Below are 12500 nucleotides of genomic sequence, written 5' to 3' on the forward strand. Positions count from 1 at the left end.
GAAACTTCGGGTACCTTTTTTACATGTGTGTTAAATAGCATATTTGGGGTCAAATTATGGGTTAATTGGGATGCTGAATCCATTGCAAGCATTTATTTTGCACGAAACCACTCCTTGGTAGAGAAACGGCCACGCCCACTTTTCCCGCTCTTTTGAAAACCCTTTGTTTAGGTGAAAATCAATGTTGCTTGTTGCATGTGAATTATTAAGTATCTTCATAGGTCTATTTATAAATGTATTAGTGATGGTAACTACCTTTTATTAACTGTTAAATGTTGCAGTTGGTTAACATTTGTAGCAAGAGAGTGAGTTTTGAGTGGCAGGTGCCAGACGTGCTCAAGCCATTCTGTGGATCATGGACAGACACAATAGACATATCAAATAATATTCACCGGTCAAAGAGATATTGCAAGATGATTTTAACTCTGATATGTATGTATTACTTACATTATTTACAACTGTAAATATTGAATGTCACTACATTGATTAATACTATATAAGGAGTGTACTGTCATCAAACTAGCTAATAGCTAGCAAATACTAGGTAGTTAGCGAACATCCACACACCCCAAGTGCATCTGATTACTATTTTACTTAATTGAATGATAGCTGACTGCCTCATAGCTGTCGTCAGTGGTTTGTTTTGGTTTCTCAAGGTCTTTTTGCAGTAACTGTACATCTGACCCCCTATTTGCTTCAAAATACAACATAGTAGAGAAGATATCTGTCCACATGACAAAGGATGTCTTGCATGTCACAAGAATGATATCTGATTTTTTTTTTTTAATGAAGATTCTACTTTTTTCTTTGTAGGGCATTACAGTCTAGCAGTATGGATGTCTATGTTAACCCTGCACCTCTGCTCTCTTGTTTCATCTGTGAAGGCCGAGATATGCTAGTTCACAATCTTGCACAGGCAAAATCTGAAGGCTACCAAACTCTGTTAGCAAGTAGAAGCAATTGAAAATACTACAATTTTTGAGCACATGAAGGACGCACATGAAGGACGCACAGAGAGTTGGAAGGCTTAGATACCACATAGAGTGTAAACCTGATTTGTACAACAAGTCTGTCCAAGTCACCACACAGTCAACTTGTGCAGCAGAGGCGCAGAAAGAGTCAGCACAGACAAAGAGATGACACATTTGCTCTGGATTTAGTGCGTTTCCTGCATGTAGTTCACATTTAGTTCAGCTTTTGTACAAGAATGTACGCATTCTTTGCAACCACTCCACTCATATCTTCCCAAAAAATCCAGAGACTACTAGAAAAAGAAACAGAGTCCCTGACAATTTGACTGCAGATGGACTGAAGACAAGCTTGCTGAAGACAGCACATGGGCGCAAGGACGAATAGAGCACTGAAGTCATTGGCCACCTAGAAGGGATCAATGACTTGGTACAGAGGAAACCTTGTATCATTTACGCTGCAAAGTACTTTTTCTTAACCTCAAAAGGTTTGAGGAGACCAACCCATTTAACCACGATCGAGTTGCTTGTGTCCTTCTCAACAGGATTCTTGAGCACTGCAGGTGACACAGTCAACGCTGAGAGAGCAGAAGTTGGAAGGTAGATGCAGATAAAGCTGGATGGACAGTCAGTAACATCGACCATGGAGGTGAAGTTCAAGGTGCTGGCCCTGTCATCACTGAGAAATATTCCCAAGGTCAAAGACAAGAAGGTTTACCTAAACTCACTAAAGTTGTTCACCTGACTGATAATCTTTGCCCAACAGGATATGACAGTTGAGACAAGCTTAGAGTATGAGCTGACGCCCTTCCCCTTGTCTTTGTTCAATAAAAAAGGTCAAAAAATTAACAAGGCGAACAAAGCAGGCTTTTCCAAAACAAGCCTGAAAGACTTGGCTGATCCGCTTGACCTCACAGACCAACCCTGCTCCAGTCTGGTGGTTGATGGAGGATGGCTTCTCTACTTGGTAAAGTGGGAACAAGGTCAGACTTGGCAGGAGATTGCAGGCAGTTACCTGAGGTTTGTGCAGTGTCTTGGCAGTCGCTCCCAGAAGATCTGGGAAGTGGTCTTTGATGGCTATAGCAGCTCGCCAAAAGATCATGACCACATCCAGCATACCAAGAACTCATGCTGTAATCTACAGATTTGACCAGATATGATACATTTGACACCAAGTGCAAAGTTATTGAACAACATTCATAACAAGTGTGTGCTTATCCATCTCCTCTCTTCAACGTTCCGGAAACATCAGATCACCGCGGAGCAGTGTGACAATGATGCTGACACTTTGATTGTGAGAGCGGCATTGGCTGCTGCTACAGATGACTCTGTTGAGGTCAGTAAAACATTAAGTAACAATGTTACATGAATTACTCTTTGACCTGTGAATATTATTTGATATGTGTGGAATCTATTGTGTCTGTCCATGATCCACAGAATGGCTTGAGCACGTCTGGCACCAGCCACTCAAAACTCACTCTCTTGCTACAAATGTTAACCAACTGCAACATTTAACAGTTAATAAAAGGTAGTTACCATCACTAATACATTTATAAATAGACCTATGAAGATACTTTATAATTTACATGCAACAAGCAACATTGATTTTCACCTAAACAAAGGGTTTTCAAAAGAGCTTGAAAAGTGGGCGTGGCCGTTTCTCTACCAAGGAGTGGCTTTGGTGCTAAATAAATGCTTGCAATGGATTCAGCATCCCAATTAACCCATAATTTGACCCCAAATATGCTATTTAAGGCACATGTAAAAAAAAAAATCTAAAATTTCAAATTTTCAACCAATAAGGTTCCAGGTACCCGAAGTTTCAGCAGCTCTCACGGATTTTCCTACAGGAGTTGAATTTAAATCATTTTATATGTGTAACTAGACACCACATTGGTGTAGAAATTGGTTGGTAAGGAATTTATTCCCCGATTTTCACAATATTCCCTTACTATAAAAGTATTATTAATGTGAAGTGTATGATTGTGTAGCTGCAGGGCTAACGTTCAGAGTTATATCTCAGAGCCTCTTCTGGATGATTCCAGTCTGCTGGATGATCTCTCTCAATATTGACTTCTGTTTCAAATATCTATCAGCTGTTTCCTGAAGCTGCTCTCTGTTAATGATACTGATCACTTTAACACATCAATAAACCGGATTGATCAGCAGCAACACACACACACACACACACACAGAGACACACATACTCACACACATATATATTAAACATACACAGCAGAGTTTCCTCTCTGTTAGTAAAACTACACCTCACCAACATCCTGTCTACACAACAACACAACAATACACACAACATGAGTAACACTCTGAGAGGCCGTCTCACAGCTGGGGGGCCAAACTGGGGTCCTGACCTGTGCAACTTATCTGCACACCCATGAATGAAGAGTGTTTATTTACCCCTTCTGTCTGAACCAATCACATCGACTTCAAGTAATACAAGATAACAACAACGTAAACATCTTCATTAGAAGGAAAATAAAACTGTACGTCCAAAGTCAGAGTTTCAGTCTGCACGCTGAAAATGCCGGGCTGCCTGTCACAGTCTGAATGGTGGACTTCAACATCCGTCCCACCTCTGGCAAAGAGCCAATCACAGTCAAGGGTTTTGGGGTGGCAGCTGGGAAGGCCAAGAAGATTTCAAGGTGGACCCATGCCACCCCTCAGGACATGCCCCCTTCTGCTGATCATCTCTTACTGGTTATAATGATCATCTCTTACTGGTTATAATCAGAGCTGGTCATCTCTTACTGGTTATAATGATCATCTCTTACTGGTTATAATGATCATCTCTTACTGGTTATAATCAAAGCTGGTGTGGAGGATGTGAACTTTCAGTGATTGTTGGACTTGATGCATTTAGAGTTTAATGGTTTCTAATTTTAGCGTCTAACGAGCTGCTGCTTCCTGAGCCAATCACAGAAACTGTCTGACTCCTTTAAGGATGTGTTTAACTTCTTCGTATTTGCACAGATATCGATACCACAGTTTGTAAGATGAGACAATCTGATGACAGTTGACTTGTGTGTCATGTTTGTGATTGGTCATATGAGGTAAACTCCGTCCTCTTTCATGTAAACGTGCTTATGTCAGCTCCAGGTTTACTTTGCTTCACTTTGGAAGGTTCCTACTTTGCAGGATCAACAGTTCAACAATGCTGTTTATGAAGTCTTGATAATGGACCCCTCCACATGCAGTGGGCTGAGACCCCCCCCCCCCCCCTCAAAGCTCCTCTGTTTCTGTGTACATGTCTGTGGGCGTCTTGACACAAAGAAAACTCTGAGACATCAGCAGAAAGCAGAACCTGGGGGGCGTCATGGTATGTGGCCCCCCTCAATCATTCCATCACATTAGCATACAGTCAGACAATCTGCTGTGTGTGTGTCATATTTCATATTCAATCCCCCCACATCACTTCAGAAGGATGTGACCTCACACGGAGACGCCGTCTGATTATCAACAAGTCCTGAAGGACACTTCACCTCAGCCGGTCTCACTGGAGAGACACAAAACACCCAAAGAGGGACAACAAGGCAACACAACCTCTACAAATAGACACAGAGATACAGACTGCCGACACAAGACAACTACAAGAGACTCCCAATAACTAGATAACAACTACATGGAGACAACAAAGCATCATACACACAGAGATGCATGTCACTCCTGGTTTGAGCCCAAGCAGCAACCTCCGGTGATGAAGTGTAAAATCATGCAGTTCCTCGAGTGTCCACTAGAGGCTGGCTGCAGAAGCACAGGAAGTCACATAAACACCCATTCTAAAAAGCCTGTTTTTACAGCAGAGATTAACATGTTTACAGCCTGGTCCAAAAAACCAAATAGGTCTGATTAGCTCATGTCTTGATCGACACACACTGTACGGGGGGTGAATGTTTTGATGACTCATCAGTTTTGATTTGATGAAGGATAAGAGTTATTCACAATAAGGCGTGTAGCTGACCTGATTGACAGGTGGGCACGGTGTAACGGTTTGTCAGGAGGCTTAAAACCTGCCTCAGCTCTAGCTCTCAGCCTGTCGTTAGGTTGACTGAATGTTAGACTGAGACAGCATTTCCAGCATGGAGACCGCCATTGATGGGACTCCAGCGCCCCATGCAGGAACAGACGGGTGACTCACTCAGGCTTCAAACATTCATATTCACAGTCTGTGACTGAGCCTGATGTTGGGAGTCAGACTCCTGGTTTAAGCCTGATGTTGTATCATTCTGGCATTGTGAGATCTACTTTGATGTCATAACATCAGAGGGGTCCCGCTGCCACCTCTGCTGTCGGGGCAGCGGGCTCGTCTCTGTGGAGCAGGAAGTGTGTGTGACGAGCACAAACACTGAAACTATTCAGAGTGTGTATTTGAAATGTGAGATCAGTGTCATCGCAGCAGCTCCAAATAGAAACCAGGCTAAATCTGTGAGGGTGAAAAGTGTGTGTGTGTGTGTGTGTGTGTGTGTGTGTGTGTGTGTGTGTGTGTGTGTGTGTGTGTGTGTGTGTGTGTGTGTGTGTGTGTGTGTGTGTGTGTGTGTGTGTGTGTGTGTGTGTGTGTGTGTGTAGCACAGAAAAGAGATCCTCCTACTTTAACCATTTTGAAATATAGCCTGTCTTAATGCGGACATACGGAGGATATGAACAGGTTTTAAGAAGGAAAAAAAGGAAAAAGCGGCAAAGGAGAGAGAAGTGGTGTAAGAGAAAACAGCTGCTCTAATTCCCTGCGGAGTAATGCAGCCCCTTCATAACGAGGCTCGACTAAAAGACGAGCCATGTTCGATAAAATAGTTTGTTTTATACGCTGTAGTATTGCCACCCTAACATATCAGATTAAAACAACCTGGATTTTAATTCAGACAAACGGTAAATCTTCACTAACACGGCGTGATACAGAATGAATGTAGACTTAGCATTAATGCACATTTAAGTCTTGTCATTTCAAATCTAAAATGTATACTCATAAGTAGAGACAAAGGAGTCCATTTATATAGAAATATTTATTTAATCTAAAAAACTACATTCAAAAAAGTGTGTTTTTACAGCAGAGATGTACCTGGTACAAAACACCAAACAGGTCTGATTAGCTCATATCTCTATCGACACACACTGTACGGGGGATGAATGTTTTGATGACTCATCAGTTTTGATTTGATGAAGGATAAGAGTTATTCACAATAAGGCGTGTAGCTGACATGATCGACAGGTGGGTGCGGTGTTGAATGAAGGTAACGGTGAGACAGCATTTAAAGCATGGAGACCGCCATCGATGCAGGAACATGTGGGTGACGTCCCTCAGGCCATCCGGGGGAGACCTCCCTCGTAGCGAGTTGTTGAAGAAGGGAAGCAACCGAAGTCCACCCCAGAAGAACCAACAAATACAGATGTTGTTGAGGCTCAGGTTTCTTCCTCTGTCTCTGCAGCTCTCTGGGCACCTCGACGGACCAGTCACCAATAATCCACACTGTGTCTATAGGAGAAATACAAAGGTGTTCAATTAATGCCTCAGACAAGACAAAATGTACAGTTAACTACATGTGACATGTGACAGCTCAGGGTGTTTTTTTTGTTATTAGCCACATCTGCAGGAATAATGTTGAACAAGGTAGCTGCAACTCATAATAATAGATGCCAGTCTTAAACACTATTTTTTCTAATACTTACAGTTTTTGGTGTGCAGCTGACACTGTCCACAGACTCCATGACTTCACGGGGTTCTATAGAAAACAAATGTCTTATAATAAATACTAAATATTTATTTTTCAATTGTCATGTTCACCCGCATCGCTGTTGACATCAGTAAATATAAGACACAGACATTCCTCTTTTTGTCAGAACAGTAACAACCATGAACTGTATGCATTGTAATATTGATTTCTTCTGGATATCTCATATTTATTTACAGTCTATGGTCTAACTGTAGTTTTATCAACAACAACGAAACGAAAAAAGACGTCAAAGCTCTCGTCTTTTATCGTTTTAAAACAGACATTTTATCCTTAAACATGTTCTTACACCCAAGTAATGATTTGTAACACAATGTGAGAATTAATGTAATTGCTAATGTATTGCTCTGCTAACCCGGACAAAGTCTAGTAACTGCTTTGACAAATAACTAATAACCATAATTGTATATTTAAAAAAGTGTAGTTTTAAGACTTCAATTAAATATTTGGGTTGAAGATAATTCGTTTTAACTGTGTTGTAGAAAAGTTAAATGTTAACTTACTGGTTATAGCGATAACTCCGGACGAGCAGGAAAGCAGTAGGGGATGATAGCAGCCTAGCCGTTAGCTTTGATGTGAAATGGAACATCGAGCTGAATGGGCAGAGTTAAGTCCTGCCCGGTCCCGCCTTAATGCTGTTGCTAGGTTGATCCGAAGTTAGGTTGAGACCCCACTGAGACAGCAATTCCAATATGGATGCACCCGTCGATTATACTCATTTGATGCCTCTGTAACATACGGGTGACGTCACTCAGGGTTCGTCCAGTAATATTTACAGTCTATGGTTGTTAAGCATATTACTGAATGTAAGTGCAAAGCCATGTTAAATAGCCCACCCAGTGACGTCATTATTAGAGCATGCGTGCCTGCGTGCACCGTTAAGAGGTAATGTGAGCATGCGCAGAATAAAACGGTCAGAGAGAGATCCCGGACCAAAAGAGATGGTAGCGGACGTGTTTTTCTTCTGTTGATATTAGCCACTAGATGGTATTAGTTAACCACTTTGGATGACTGTAGGGACGCGATAGACTGCTGCAGAAATGTCTAACGTAACAGGTTATGGGCCCAGTCATGCAGGCCAAAAGTGGTTCAGACTTTTATTCGACGGTGATGAGAAAAACTACGAGCTCTGGGAAACGAGGTTCCTCGCGCGCATGGAGTTACGCGGCCTCAGAGAAGTCATCATGGAGGACCCGCAGATAGATGAGGACGACGAAGAAGCCCTCGCGGAAGATGAGACAAAGAACGGAGAGGCATATGCAGAGTTGGTGCAATGTCTAGACAACAAGAGTTTGTCATTGGTAATGAGGGACGCGAAACGTGATGGAAGAGCACTTGAGATTCTTCGCGGGCACTATGCGGGAAAGGACAAACCCCGCGTTGTGAGTTTGTATTGTGAACTTTCCTCGCTCCATAAGGCTAGCAATGAAACTGTAACTGACTACATAATTCGAGCAGAGACTATATTCACATCATTGAGAAGAGCAGACGAGCATATTAGTGATGGGCTTCAGATAGCAATGGTAGTAAAGGGGCTATCTGATTCATACAAGCCATTCGTCGTGCACATCACCCAGACAAATGACATTGTAACATTCAGCGAGTTTAAAACAAAACTGCGAAGTTATGAGAGTACTGAAAAATATGGGAAGAGTGACGGAAATGTAGACGAAGACAACGTGATGAAGACTAGCGGGGCAACAAGGGCACGTGGAAGAGGAAGAGGAAAGAAAATTAACCTGGCTGATGTCGAGTGTTACACATGTGGTAAAAAGGGGCACATTACAAGCGAGAAGGGAAGAACGAAAATGGGACACACCACAGCGAGGAAGGGGACGCGGCCGAGGACAAGACCGTGAATATGTAAAGAAAGCTGATGGAGAAACTGAGGCAGAGCCGACATCGTTCTGTTGCTTTAAAATAAGTGACTGTCCGACACAAAGAGGAAACAAGAAGGGTCTCATGGTGGACTGCGGCGCCACAACACACATGATCAACGACCCCAAAAAGTTCAAGACAGTTGATAAGAGCTTCAGACCCGAAGGCCACACGATCGGAACAAAGGTGAGCGGGATGGCGAAGATGAGGGGAGATGCCGAAGTCTACTTGCTGGACAGCGAGGGACGACAAGTGAAAACAAGGCTCAAGCAAGCACTCTACATCCCATCTTTTCCTCAAAACATCTTTTCAGTAAAAGCAGCGACAGCCAACGGAGCCGAGGTCCGCTTTAAGAACAATGATGACTGGCTGATCCACAAAGATGGTATCAAGTTCAAAATGGATGTGTATGGTAGGCTGTATTACCTTAACACAGTAGAAGATGAAAATAGTGATGATGTGAACGGGTGCTATGACATTCAGACGTGGCATAAGATACTTGGTCATTGTAATTTTGATGATGTTTCAAAATTAGAAAAGTGGTAGAAGGGATGGCGATAAAAGGGAAACATGACAAGTCTATTCAAAATTGTGAAATATGCACACAGGGCAAATTTACACAAAACAGAAACAGACAGACAGACACTAAAGCTACAACCGTACTAGAATTAGTACATACAGACCTATGCGGTCCAATAGAACCAGCAGATAAAGATGGGTACATATATGCTATAGCATTTACTGATGATTACAGTGGGATGATTTTTCCATACTTTATCAAAGCAAAGAGTGACACGACAAAAGCTACTGAAAATTTCATAGCAGGTGTAGCTCCATATGGAAAAGTAAAGTGCATAAGATCTGATAACGGTACAGAATTTACCGGGCAGGAGTTCCAGTCTTTACTTAGGAGTAACGGGATAAGGCACGAGACGAGTGCACCCTACTCACCTCATCAGAACGGTACGGCCGAGAGGGGTTGGAGAACCTTATTCGAGATGGCTCGATGCATGCTATTGGAGAGTAACCTCCCAAAGCAATTATGGACATATGCTGTACAGACAGCAGCTCAGATTCGTAACAGGTGTTACAGTAAGAGACTAGAGCAGACACCTTACCGTGTTTTCACAGGAAAAACACCTAACCTATCTAACATGAAAATATTTGGCTCTGAATGCTACGTATATAAGCAGGATAAGAAGAAGCTGGATTCTAGGTGTGCAAAGGGAATTTTTGTTGGCTATGATAAATATAGTCCAGCATATAACGTGTACTATCCTGAGACAGGAAAAGTCCTAAAACATAGGCTGGTGAAATTTATCACCAAAGGTAATGCAGATAGCCAGACTCAGACAGACTATAACATGGGGGACGACATTGAGTGTTATGGAGATACACCACCAAAGATAGCCAACCAGGGTCAGGAACAGCCAAAGGGGTGTAAAGAGTCCAGTGTTGAGACTGCTGAGACAAGTCCCACTCAGACAGTTAGTACTCAGAAAGAACAGGAAGAAAGGAGGTATCCTACCAGGCAAAGAAAGGCTCCAGAACACTTAAAGGAGTACCAGTGTAAAGCTGAGTGTAACAATGATGAGAGTGAAAATGTAGATTATTTCTACAGAGTGATTTATGGTGTACCTAAAACACTTAGAGAGGCTATGGACTCTAAGAAGTCAAAAATGTGGGCTGACGCGATGAAAGAGGAGATTAACTCTTTAACAGAGAATGAGACTTTCACTCTAACCCCACTGCCACGGGGCAAGCAAGCAGTGGGAGGTCGCTGGGTATATGCAGTAAAAGAGAGCCCAGATGGATCTGAAACTTGTAAAGCCAGATATGTCGCAAAGGGGTATAGTCAAGTGGAAGGGATTGACTATAAAGAGACTTTTTCACCGACAGCCAACATGACCTCTGTCCAAGCATTGATGCAGGTGGCTGTACAAGAGGATCTTATCCTACACCAAATGGATGTGAAGACTGCTTACCTCCATGCTCCGATGGACTGTGAGGTATACATAGAACAACCGGAAGGTTTTGAAACCAAGTCAAAAACAGGAGAACACTTGGTATGTAAACTCAACAAGTCACTGTATGGTTTAAAACAGTCCGGGCGTAACTGGAACATGTTATTGCATGATCACCTTACAGAGAATGGTTTTGTACAAAATGATGCTGATCATTGTGTCTACAGCAGAGAATCTGAGAACGAGAAAGTGATTCTGTTAGTATGGGTAGATGACTTAATCATAGCTGCAAGTAACAACACCTCACTCAGTGATGTAAAAGAGATGTTGAAGAGAAGGTTTAAGATGAAAGATATGGGTCCACTTAGACACTTCCTGGGTATCGACTTTAGACAGAGTGAGGGAGAGATCAAAATGACTCAAAAGAGACACATAGAGAAGATGTTGACTAGGTTTGGAATGTCTGAATGCAAACCCAGATCAACCCCATGTGAGCAGAAGTTAAACTTTGATACTGAGGGTGAAGTTATTGACTCAACAGGGTACAGGGAGATAGTAGGTAGCTTGATATACATTATGACATGTACAAGACCTGACCTGAGCTGGGTTGTGAGTAAATTATCACAATACCTAGCAGAACCAAAGCAACATCATTGGGCTACTGCAAAACACCTACTGAGGTACTTAAAAGTTACTATAGATCAGGAACTACACTACAAGAAAAGTGAGGAAGACCTACAGCTTGAGGGATATAGTGATGCTGATTGGGCAGCCGATCAAAATGATAGGAGAAGCACAACTGGATACTGCTTCAGCTTAACTGAAAATGGTCCAGTTATATCATGGAAAAGTAAGAAACAGTGGCACTATCAACCTGCGAAGCTGAGTATATGGCACTAGCAGCCACTACTCAGGAGAGTATGTACCTTGTACAACTACTTAAAGGAATAGACAGCAGCAACCAGCATGTACCAGTGAAGATATACGAGGACAACCAGGGGGCGATAGCTTTATCCAAGAACCCAGTATGCAGACAGAGAAGCAAACATGTAGATATAAAGTATCACTTTGTACGGTCTGCACACACAGAAGGGAAAATAGCTATAGAATACTGTCCTACTGCAGACATGGTAGCTGATGTCCTTACCAAACCAGTGATGAAGGTTAAGGTTGAGAAGTTTAAGGGGTATTTGTTTGGAGAGTGAAGTGTACTGACAGATGTAAAGTTTTTATTTTTGTTATTAACACTGTCAATATGCAAAATGGTTATTTTAGAGTTCTGTAATTCTGTTTTTTTTTGTTTACCACTATAGAGAGCTATAAACATGTCTTTGAGTGGGAGTGTTAAGCATATTACTGAATGTAAGTGCAAAGCCATGTTAAATAGCCCACCCAGTGACGTAATTATTAGAGCATGCGTGCCTGCGTGCACCGTTAAGAGGTAATGTGAGCATGCGCAGAATAAAACGGTCAGAGAGAGTTCCCGGACCAAAAAGAGATGGTAGCGGACGTGTTTTTCTTCTGTTGATATTAGCCACTAGATGGTATTAGCTAACCACTTTGGATGACTGTAGGGACGCGATAGACTGCTGCAGAAATGTCTAACGTAACAATGGTGTATTCAGCTGTTACCATGACGACTACAGGCTGTTGCTAAATGTCTACATTAGAGAGGCTAATTTATAACATGCTAGCTGAGATTGGTTTGTAAGGTTCCAAACTTATGAAGGTAACTTTAAGATTGACGAGGAGAGAGACAACTTTTTGGTGTCAGATGGATTTATTGATTTCTTTATATCAAAGCTGAGACAGAACTCGAGATAGATGACTTCCTGCAGCCGCTAAAGCTGCAAAACACGAGACAACGATGACACCGCTAACGATACAAGCTAACATTACGTCTCCATCTGAATAACATCTGCTATTAGATCGCTGTTAATAGCTGTTCTATT

At 42.2% G+C, this 12500-nt stretch overlaps 1 protein-coding gene across 2 annotated transcripts in view; it reads left to right on the plus strand.

Annotated features, from left to right (window-relative positions):
* LOC132973037 (carbohydrate sulfotransferase 8-like) overlaps positions 1–12500 on the plus strand; it is a 22498-nt gene that overhangs the window by 1463 nt on the left and 8535 nt on the right. The gene's annotated exons all lie outside the window — the stretch shown is intronic.

This window comes from Labrus mixtus, chromosome 4 (genome assembly GCF_963584025.1).
Source record: "Labrus mixtus chromosome 4, fLabMix1.1, whole genome shotgun sequence".
Taxonomy (NCBI): domain Eukaryota; kingdom Metazoa; phylum Chordata; class Actinopteri; order Labriformes; family Labridae; genus Labrus; species Labrus mixtus.